Source organism: Prunus avium, chromosome 3 (genome assembly GCF_965620075.1).
Source record: "Prunus avium chromosome 3, drPruAviu1.hap1.1, whole genome shotgun sequence".
NCBI lineage: Eukaryota > Viridiplantae > Streptophyta > Magnoliopsida > Rosales > Rosaceae > Prunus > Prunus avium.
This window is the reverse complement of record NC_142286.1, coordinates 1,864,871-1,875,684: the sequence shown is the minus strand read 5'-3', so window position 1 is coordinate 1,875,684 and position 10,814 is coordinate 1,864,871. Positions and strand designations below refer to the sequence as shown.

Here is a 10,814-nt window from a genome sequence, read left to right as displayed (position 1 = left end):
CTTGTTGTGACTATATGAAATACAATGGAAGAGGACAATAATTTAGAAATTATAAGCTATCTCACAGTTTACTAAATCATGCTATAATTATCATGAAAAATATATACTTACTTGAGTACATGCATGTGCACTTATCATATCCTCCACATTCTTATTGTGAGGCTGTAAACAATTAAAGAGAAGCTTGAATTTTTTTTTTTTGTGATTTAATAAATAACTATATGAATAAATGCTTCGTAAATTATTTTAAGAGTTGTATACCTCTTGAGACATTTTAATAAATGCTTCAAGTTTGGCTTCAATTAGCTCCATCCTTTGAGATTGAGATTTCACTACGGACTCAAGTTCCTTCACTCGTCCGCTGCCTTGAATTACTGCATCTACTCTAGAGGGTGTTGCACCAAACCCAAGCCCTCGAACTCGGCCACGACTTTCAGGTCCTATAACTCTTGCTATAGCATCATCTCATATAGAATTTCTCGATGGTGGATTCTCTTTCGACTCATTGCACGTCTTTATATCTTTCTATAACATATAAAACAAACAGATATAAGTCACGGGTTTTGATTCAAGACCTTTTACTTCATGTGATTCTATGTGCATATGCCTAAGCATTTATATATAACTGGTGGTTTTGCACTGTGATCCTTGTATGTGAAACTTTATATAGTAAATGTACATTTCATGACCATCTAACATTAGGTTTCCTCACTAGCACTTGTTTTGCTGTCTCCAGTTGTAGATGTGCAGAAGATCTACTACTTGTTATTGTCATGACTTCTTCTCAATTGTTGATCATGTCATCCGTGACAGAAGAAGCCATATTCTTGTATCCCTACCTCAGGAACTTTTCCTTTTCAATATGCGAAAATGAGGGATGTCAATCTCTTCTTCAATAGTCATGTCCTTAACTTTAACTCTAAAGAATATGAACATGGACAATTTATAAACGCAATCTTCATTGATCTGTAAATGCAGCAAGGTGTGCATGGCCTCTGTTTCGATTTCTCTTCTTCCCCATCTTAGATTGCAGTTCGATTTCCAAATTTTAAGAAAGATGGCACAAATTAAATAAAAAGTGCCCGAATTATATCAGAGAAGTAAGGCTGCTATGAAGAAGGGCATTACCATGGTTACGGGCACTACTACAAAACTGGTCAACAAGCATGAACATAAGAACACAAATACAGTATTGTGCCCCTCTTCCTAACATTAAGCACTAATAAGTCTTATATGTGCTCTTTTCACATAAAACACAAATAATTGTGCCAATTTTGTGTACATAGAACACAGTTTTTAAACTGGACACCTAGACCTGAACCTCCAGATTTATAACTCACTCCTCTCCTCCAAAGATCTATCATCTGTACTGGTAAACCCCACCACCATCTCATCTTTCCTCTCATTCAACCATTCTGATTTCATTGGGTTTCATAGCTTATCCTTTATAATTATATAAAATTTTGTCTAATTTTTTATTTGGTAGCTGAGAGATCGAATGTGGCTTCTTCTTTACTCTTCCAGAATTTCCTTTTAATTCTTCCAAATTTCTATATGATTTTGGAAGTTTTTGAAATTAATTGATGGATTTGTTGTTTTATGCAGAGAACATGTTGGAACAAATGCCTGAGAAGAAGCCTTTACTAAAATACCCCACACATATTACAAAATTTAAGACTATTGAGCACGATTTCAGAATTTTTGTGGAAGCTGTAAAAACGTCTAATCAACTTGTCATTATAAAAGCACATATAGAGACTATTCGTGCTCAATACTTTGGCCATGAATCACAAAATTGTGCTCTATAATCAATGGAAACTCCTATAGAGGAGACCGACATTTAAAATGTGGGTGCACCATGGCTACTGACAGTAAACACAAATATTTGTGCCTTTAAAGCTCAAAGAGCACAAAAGAAAATAGTGTCCTATGAGCAATTTTTTTGTAGTGGGGACTTCAATTTTGCAGCCATTGAAACTATTCCGGTCCATCTCTAAAAAGGGTCTATAAGATCACTTGGATCTTAAGTAAGTTTTATATGCTCACATAATCCATCCACATGCATATGCATGGCTCCATGAGAATCCTGATCTCAATGAAAGCCTGCAGAAAGGGGAGAAATGAGATGTTGGGAATTTCTGCTTTACCGCCCTATACACTTCTTAATTTCCATGGCAAATTCTCTCTTAACCCTTTTCTTTTGGCCAGTTATATCTATATCGCCAGTTATATCTATATCTCCCTTTTACACTTCTTACTCTTTTTTATGAATATCACAAGTTCACTACAGGACTAGATTAGCAAGATGGTCCATTGATGTTGATTTTGGTAGACAGTTGCTTGATGGAGAATGACCATTAATTATCATAGATTCACATAAGCTTAATAAACTAATATCACTAACGCAGAAATAAATATTCTTATAAAAATTAATGCATCATAACCAAACCTCATCAACTTCAACAAAATAAACCCAGCAGCTTCAACTGACTAAAGTCACACAGACAAATAATATTAATTTGAAATTTCCATTTGGTGTCTTACCAATATGTTGCTAACAACTTTGTTAATTGGTGTACCATCCTTTCTCTCATGCGCTTTTGTCCACAATGTCACTCTATTTATTTCTTCAGGATTTGGATGATTTAATTTCTACATGAGAACAAATTAGGTATCTACTTGAAAAAAAAAATTAAACTAAATATTTGGTCGTATGCTTAGTAATCATACCATGTCATACTCCATACGGGCATAACCTTTTCGACTCATTGTATGTGTGTACTTTTGCTGCTTTCTCATTGCTCTAAATTTTTCACTTAGTTTCTGCAAGAGACAAATAGTTACATCAGTGGCAAAAAAAAGTTAGAAATTGACACTACTAGAAATGTGGCTACTAGCCACTAATTATTTAGATACAAATTCATTAAAGTGCCTTGTGAATTTTTTTTGGAGACTAATTCTCCCACCATGCCTATTAAAGATTATGTGTGATTCATCCATGGGATTGCTTAGTGAAAATGGTTTTTTGTTGAAATGTAACCATGTTTATGAATCCTCTTATATACCATTGGACCTCACAAATTGAAAGGCAAAAAATTGATTCAAAGCAAAAAGAAGAAACCAGTGGACAACACCAATTAATGGATACTTGGACATCACAAATTGAAAAAATTAATGAATTCAAATCAAAAGGAAGAAGCCGTTGGAAAATGCTAAAAAGAAAATTATGAAGGGACAGTTAAACTTAAGAAATGTATCTAAATTATGCTTAAAGGGGGCTATTAATTGTATCTAAAATTAATAATACACACAAATTCAAAGCAGTAGCTAGTCTTTGTTTTTTTAGTAGTGTGATAAGAATACCTGAAAGTATAATTATTGCTAAGAAAGAAATACTTACTTGAAATTCTGCTCCAAGTCTTTCTTTGACAAATTTGTCCCAATCTTCCTTTGACTTTACATTGTCTGGCTTAACAAGGGCAATGGCACGTGCCTTATGCTTTCTTTTACTTGCTTCACAAATTGCTGTTGTTATTTTTGATTTAAATTGTCTCCAATATTTTCCCATCATCCTAAAAGTAAAGTTTTTATGCTCATCTCCCACTATGTAGTTTTGCTGTATTTTCAAATACAATAGCAGTTCATTTTCCAAGTAGAGAACAGGTCGAATAACAGTTTGGTATATAATTAAGAAAAAAAAAAAGCAAACCTGAATTAATGACCAAAGCTCATCCTTGTTTTTTTCTTTAAGGTCCTTCCAACTTGACATAACAACAGGCACATGCGCTCGGGTTAAGACCCCAAGAAATGAGGCAAAAGACTCTGAATTTGGACCACATAGTTGTCCCCCGAGATTGAAACTAATTTCTAACCGTGATTTTTTGCCTAGGGGAATAACTGCCTTCTAGTAGGACCTCGCTTCTTTTTTTGTTCTTTGATTTGTGCAACATTTTCAACTTGTGCTGGTTGCTCTTCTACATCAGTGGCTGGTAGAGTAGATGAAAAATTGGACCTCAAATTAGATGTTCTAACCTCATTTTCACGCTGTCCTCTCATTGTAGTTTTCTGCTGCGAATTATCTTGTTGTGTACCTCTTGGTTGTTTCTCTTTGTTATTCATCCTCTCATTACATATATGAACTCCCGAACTTCTACGTTCAGTTGCAATAACCAATGCTGCCTTGATTTGTTTTGTTCTCTTCACAACAATCTTAGAAGACTTCACAGCACAAATACATAAATAAAATTAGTACCAAGTATTATTCACTTTGAAGAAAAGTAAAATAAAATAAAATTAGTCTCACCTCACCACCAGACATCTTGTGATATAATTGTCAAAAGACTTTGACAGCAACCAACCTAGAAAACAATAAGTACATGATTTAGCTATGTAGTGACATATTATCCCTATATACTATCAACTGGCATTGAAATTTAAAAAATCACCACTCTTTAAAGAGAGGATGTTAAATACACCAAGCGAAGACATATATTTAATATTATCCTTTCACATCCAATGTTAGATGATTTATTACACTACTCATCAAAAAACATTCCATCGACGTCCATTCGCACATATTGTTCATTCTCATCATCATCATCATAATCAAGTTCTAATACATCAAATGGGGTAGATGTGCCACTTTCCATCTCGTCGGATATCTCCAAATCTTGAAATCCTTTGGGAGGTGCTTTCATGACAACATACCAACTAGATGTCTCATCCTCCCTAGAATAAAAAACTTGTTTAGCTTGTGATGCTAAAATGAAAGGATCCCTTTCAAACTGACTTTGTCCTTCGTGGAGGTTAACTAAGGTAAATCCATCATTTAGTTTGATGCCATTCACAATGCTTGCCCAATCACACTTGAATAAAGCAATATAAAATTCATGATATGACAAGACTATGACTTCTCTCAAAACCCCATAATAAGCTACTTTCCCTGTGACTGGTGTATGGTCTCTTGCACTAGATACACAAATAGTTGTTGCTTCAAGTGAAACACCGCTGTTTTGACGAGATTTCTCAGATTCTTTAGTGTGAAACCGAAGACCATTGATAATAAAACCAGAATATGAAATTCCATAGCGACTAGGCTCACGTGCAAGCCACTTTAAAGTATTTGACACATTGTGGACCATCTTCTCTGCCCTAATCTGTCCAAAATGTAAGCATGTTTTAGATATAAGTGTCAATTACATAAAATTCAAAATCCATTAATTATGATAAGATCTCTTAATACCTTAGCATCCAACCATGTGCTAAATGACTCCACGTGCTTTTTCTGTAATAAAGTTTCATTCTTTAATAGATGTCTACTTGAGTGCCTAAGTTCATCCTAACATAGTAAGTAATGTGTTAGGAATTTTTTGAAATGTCACTTCCATGCAAGTTGCAAATTAGTAAAAAGGTTACAAAAACTTACTCTATATATGGCTGCACTTCTACCATATTGAACAACACTTGGCGATGAGCACTTTGTAACATCTCATTTGTAAGAATTATTTGTTTTCCTTGAGATATTGGACGCCCTTCCATCAGTAAATCATTTTCAAACTCTTCATTGCGCGCCTTCCTGGAGCCTATATCATCAGCTTGCTTTATATACCTGCTACATAGCAAAGCACACTCTTCAGCTAGGTAGCGTTCAGCCATACACCCTTATGGTCGTGCACGATTCATAACATATCCTTTCAACACTTTCATATACCTAAAATATCAATGAGTTAGAATTGAAACAAATTTCATTTCAAGTTTAGTTTTGATAAATTGAAAACTACCTCTCAAATGGATACATCCAACGATATTGAACCGGTCCGCATAGACGAGCTTCCCGTCCTAGGTGGATTGTCAAATGCACCATTACATCAAAGAAAGAAGGAGGAAAGAACCTTTCTAACATGCACAATGTCTGTACAATGTCTTCCTCCAATTTTTCTAGTTTGTTTCTATCTACAACTCTTTGGCATAACTCATTAAAGAATGCACACAACCGAAAAATTGCAGTCCTTGGACCTTTAGGTAAAAGGCCCCTCAATGCCACCGACAACAATTGCTGCATTAGCATGTGATAATCATGGGACTTGAGGCCAAATATCTTACTATCTTCCAAGGATATACAATTTCCAATATTTGAACCATAACCATCAGGTAGTTTTAAATTGGCAAGCCTCCAACAAAAAGTTTCCTTCTCTTTCTTTGATAGAGTGTGAGGTGCTGCAGATAGATAAAAACGCTTTCCTGTTTTTTTGGGGTGCAAATCTTTTCTAATCCCCATATTTTCCAAGTCTTTACGAGATTTGATGCCGTCCTTAGATTTTCCCTTCATAAGTAAAAGTGTTCCAATAATACTCTCACAAATATTCTTCTCTACATCCATGACATCCAAATTATGACGTAGAAGTAGATTCTGTAAATCAATAAGCAATATGGTGTTATAGTAGCCATTGCAATAGTAGTCAAAACACTGTTCACATCAAGGAAAACATAGTACAAAGGTTCAAAAGTGCACAAATGACCAAATAAACAAATTCAAATTGTTCCTTCCTCACCCTATTCTCAGCAGCCAGACACAAATTGTTCCTTTCATTTTTTTGTTTAGGGGTTATTTATTTACTTTTTCTTTATGAAAGGCGTGGGGTTTTTAAATGAATAAAAAAATAATTTATTACATGTAAATTATTGGGCACGATATAAGTAACAAAAATATATATTCAGCACGATTTATGTCAAAAATATATACATTGGGCACAAATATTGGTTTTGTGTCTCATGTTGTCACATCGGTCAGATTACACTACAAAAAATGAAAGCAATAGTCACATTTTTTTAAGTAACTAATTATTTTGGTGACAATTATGGTTGGTCAATGCTCTTAACCAAATTAATCACCATTATTTGTATTTAATGATTTAAATATAATAAATTTTGTTATAACTGACACATAAATAGTAATAATGTAATAAAATATAAGAGGATAATCTTTCCCATAATAAAATATTTACAATGGCAATTTAATAAAAATATATAGATGGAATCTTTCTCACTGACCAAGGCTCTTTTCCCTTCCCTCTGTGTAATTAGTACTCTAAATAATAAATATTATAAAATAAAAAAAGTGAGAGCATGCATTTGCATTCAGATGCGCCCAAACCAACCCTTCTTTTTCTTTCTTTTAAATTTTTTTATTCTCCCCATATCTCATCTCTCCCAAAGCCTTCATTTTTTTTAAATTTTTTTCCCATCTTCTTCTTCCTTCCGTCACTTTCCATCTCTCCCTCTCTTTTTATTTTTATTTTCCTTCTTCTTCTTCTCTCTCTCTCTCTTTCCTTTTTTCCTGCTTCTTCCTCTGTCACTCTGCAATTTTTTCCTCTTCTTCCTCTTTTGCGCGTCTCCCATATCCCGCTTTTTTCTTTCTTTTTTTTCCATCCCTCTCTCTTCTCTTCCTTCTTCTCCTTCTTCCCGCTCTCCTTCTTACCGCTCTCCTTCGAAGACCAGTTGTACGTATATATATACTATTCAACTACTGTATATTTATTAGTCAATTATTGAAAATGGTAACTATTGCTGACTTTTTTTGTCTTAATTAAGACACAATTGTTTGTGTCTATCAAAATTAAATCATTTATTTTTATTAAAAACTTGTCAGATAGCACGCAAATCAATTTACACAACCAATTGAGCACGATTAACTGTGTTCAATATAAAATTGTGCTCTATATCAACATATTTGGCACATTTATTTGTGTTTTATATGAAAAGAGCACAAATATAATTTATTTATGTTTAATGTTAGTAAAGACAGCACAATTTTGTATTTGTGCTCTTATGACCGTACCTTTTGACCAGTTTTGTAGTAGTACGATGGGGAAAAAAAAAGAAATTAAATAGAAACAATAGACACTAACTACTAATACTATCATTTATAACATACCTTCCAATATGGCAGCTCAAAAAATATTGATTTCTTCTTCCATATAAGATCAGAAAAATTTGCATCTTTCATTTGATTCCTCTTCCTCTTCGTATTTTTTTCCTTCTTTTCCTTGGTTTCTTTTTTTCCCTTGTTGTCTTTTCTTTGTTTGTTCTTTCTTCCATTCTTGTTCTTTTTCCCCCAGTCAGTCATAATGCTATCAACTTCAAGATAAATTTCTTCACCTGTAGAAATCTTTGGTCTACTCCTATCTTCATGATGTCCATTAAACCAACTCATTTTCTTGCGATATGGATGATTCATAGCAAGAAATCTTCTATGACCCATGTATGAAAATTTATGACTATGTGTCAACCAATCAGCACATGTGTCTTTACGACAAACTGGACATGCAAACCTTCCTTTGGTAGACCATCCGGATAGGTTTCCATAAGCTAGAAAGTCATTTACTGTCCACATCAAAACAGATTTTAGGTTGAACATCTCCTTACTAAATGCATCATACACCTTCACCCCATTATTCCATAGATCTTTTAAATCATCTATAAGTGGTGCCAAATAAATGTCTATGTCATTACCTGGCTGTTTTGGACCTGGGATTAGTAAAGTCAACATCAAACTCTCCTTAGACATGCATAACCAAGGAGGCAAATTATATATAACCAAGATAACTGGCCAGCAACTATATCTAGAACTAAGATCTTGAAAAGGGTTAAAACCATCAGTACAAAGGCCAAATCTAATATTTCGAGGGTCTAATCCAAAAGAAGGCCACTTCTTGTTTATCCTATCCCATGCCAAGGAATCAACAGGATGTCTCATCTTACCATCTTGACTTTTATGTGTTGAGTGCCACCTTAATTGTTCAGCAGTCTCAGTTATTGCATACATCCTCCTCAATCGTGGTACTATTGGAAAGTAACGCAATACTTTTGCAGGGATTCCCTTTTCAATTTTAGAATTGCGTTGATTCACTTTCCATCTCGAAGAACCACATGTAGGACATTCCTCTACCATCTCAAGATCATTTCTAAATAGACAACAATCATTCACGCATGCATGTATCTTCTCATATCCGAGTTCAAATGCCTTAAATATCTTTTTGGTTGTATATAATGAACCAGGAAGTGTGTTATTTTCTGGTAGCATATCACCAAAAATTTGAAGCATTTCATCAAAAGCATTATCTGTAAGACTATGTGTTGCTTTATACTTCAACAAAGCAACAATTGCTGACATCTTTGTATACTTAGTACAACCAGGAAACAAAGGAGTTTCAACTTCTCTAACAAAATTTTCAATTTCTGCCTCTTTACTTTCACAAGGGTACCCCTCAACTTCATCATTTTGAAAATAAAAGTCATGGTACAACCTATATGCCTCAGGCATTTCCACATCTTCATATTGAACATTATTACTTGGACTTTCACCATGAAAAACCCAAGTGGTGTACGCAGGATCCATGCCTTTTATGACCAAGTGTTCATACACTAAATTAAAGTGGTGATGTTGTAGGTTTCTGCATTCCAAACAAGGGCATACTATAATATCTAAGTTTCCCACATGTCTTTGTGCCACATTGACAAACTGTCGTGCTCCCTTTCTGTATTCATCTGAAAATCTATAATAAAGTTTTATTTAATAAAAAAAGATAAAGTTAATAGTACTGAAAACCTAATACTCTTTCAAGTTATATATGGTCAACCTGTTAAATTGCAGCCATTCTTTATTCATCTGAGAAACAAATTACATCATATATCTGTTACTCCATTTATATGAAGAAGAAAAAAACTAAAATCAAATTAAGACATAAAAATAATAGTGATGCATTGAAATAGAAACCTTCACAAGAGTAGTAGTATTGGAGTTTATAGTTGGTGCCCACTTCCTAGTCTACAAGGACGGACCACGTATAGGCTAGCATGTGCTCTAGCATAGTGCTGAATTTTGAGATTAGGCTTATTGTGTAGGCTCAATCTAGACCAATCAAAGAAATCAGCCCGCCATGGACAAAAAATCATATGGCTACAAGAAGAAAGAACAGAGAAATAGAGCAGACGGAGAGAGAAGAAAGAAAAGAAGAAGAGAGGAAGAAGGAAAAAGAACAAAGAAAGAGAGAGAGAGAGAGAAGAGGAAAAAGAATAAAAAAAAAAAGAGAGGGAGAGATTAAACAAATGGAAAGAAAGAGAGAGAAGAAGAAATAGAATAAAAAAGAAAGGTGGAGATATGTGTTGGGATGGGATGTGTTTTTATTTTGTCGGGTGCACTGCCCAACAATAGGTGATGTTTTTATTTTATTTTTACTTCCTTGTTTTACTTTAATTCCTTCTAAATATTTGTTCTTTTTTCTTTCTTTGTTTCCCTTCAATTACTTCCAAATATTTCAACAATATTATCAATAATTTCAACATTGTTTCTGTTTCAAATGTCATATAATAACAAAAAGTTCTAAATATGATGAAGAAAATATACTGAGTGCTTATAAAATAAAATAAAATTGTAACAAACAAGGGCTTATACTTTACCCCAAAAAAAAAAATTAGCCTACCCCTACGTATAATTCTGGGTCCGCCATTGCTAGTCTATTCAATTTCAAACAATTTCTTTCATGGCTTCCTTCACCAGCTTCTTTGCCTTTCTCTCCGTCACTTCCTTCACCAGCTCCTTTGTCTTGCTTCATTCTTACTAACCATTAATGATGAGTCTTGGGTAATCATTCCAAAACATGATTCCTTCTCTCCGTCACTTCCTTCACCAGCTTCTTTGTCTTGCTTCATTCTTACTAACCAGTTTAATGATGAGTCTTGGGTAATCATTCCAAAACATGATTCCTTCCACTACTTTTTCATCCTTGTTACAGCTTTTTTTTTTTTTGTAATCA

The 10,814-nt window shown here is 34.0% G+C and overlaps 1 pseudogene; it reads right to left on the bottom strand.

Moving 5' to 3' along the window:
• Positions 1–4,535: 4,535 nt before the first annotated feature.
• Positions 4,536–9,704, bottom strand: LOC148295422 (uncharacterized; annotated as a pseudogene).
• Positions 9,705–10,814: the final 1,110 nt, after the last annotated feature.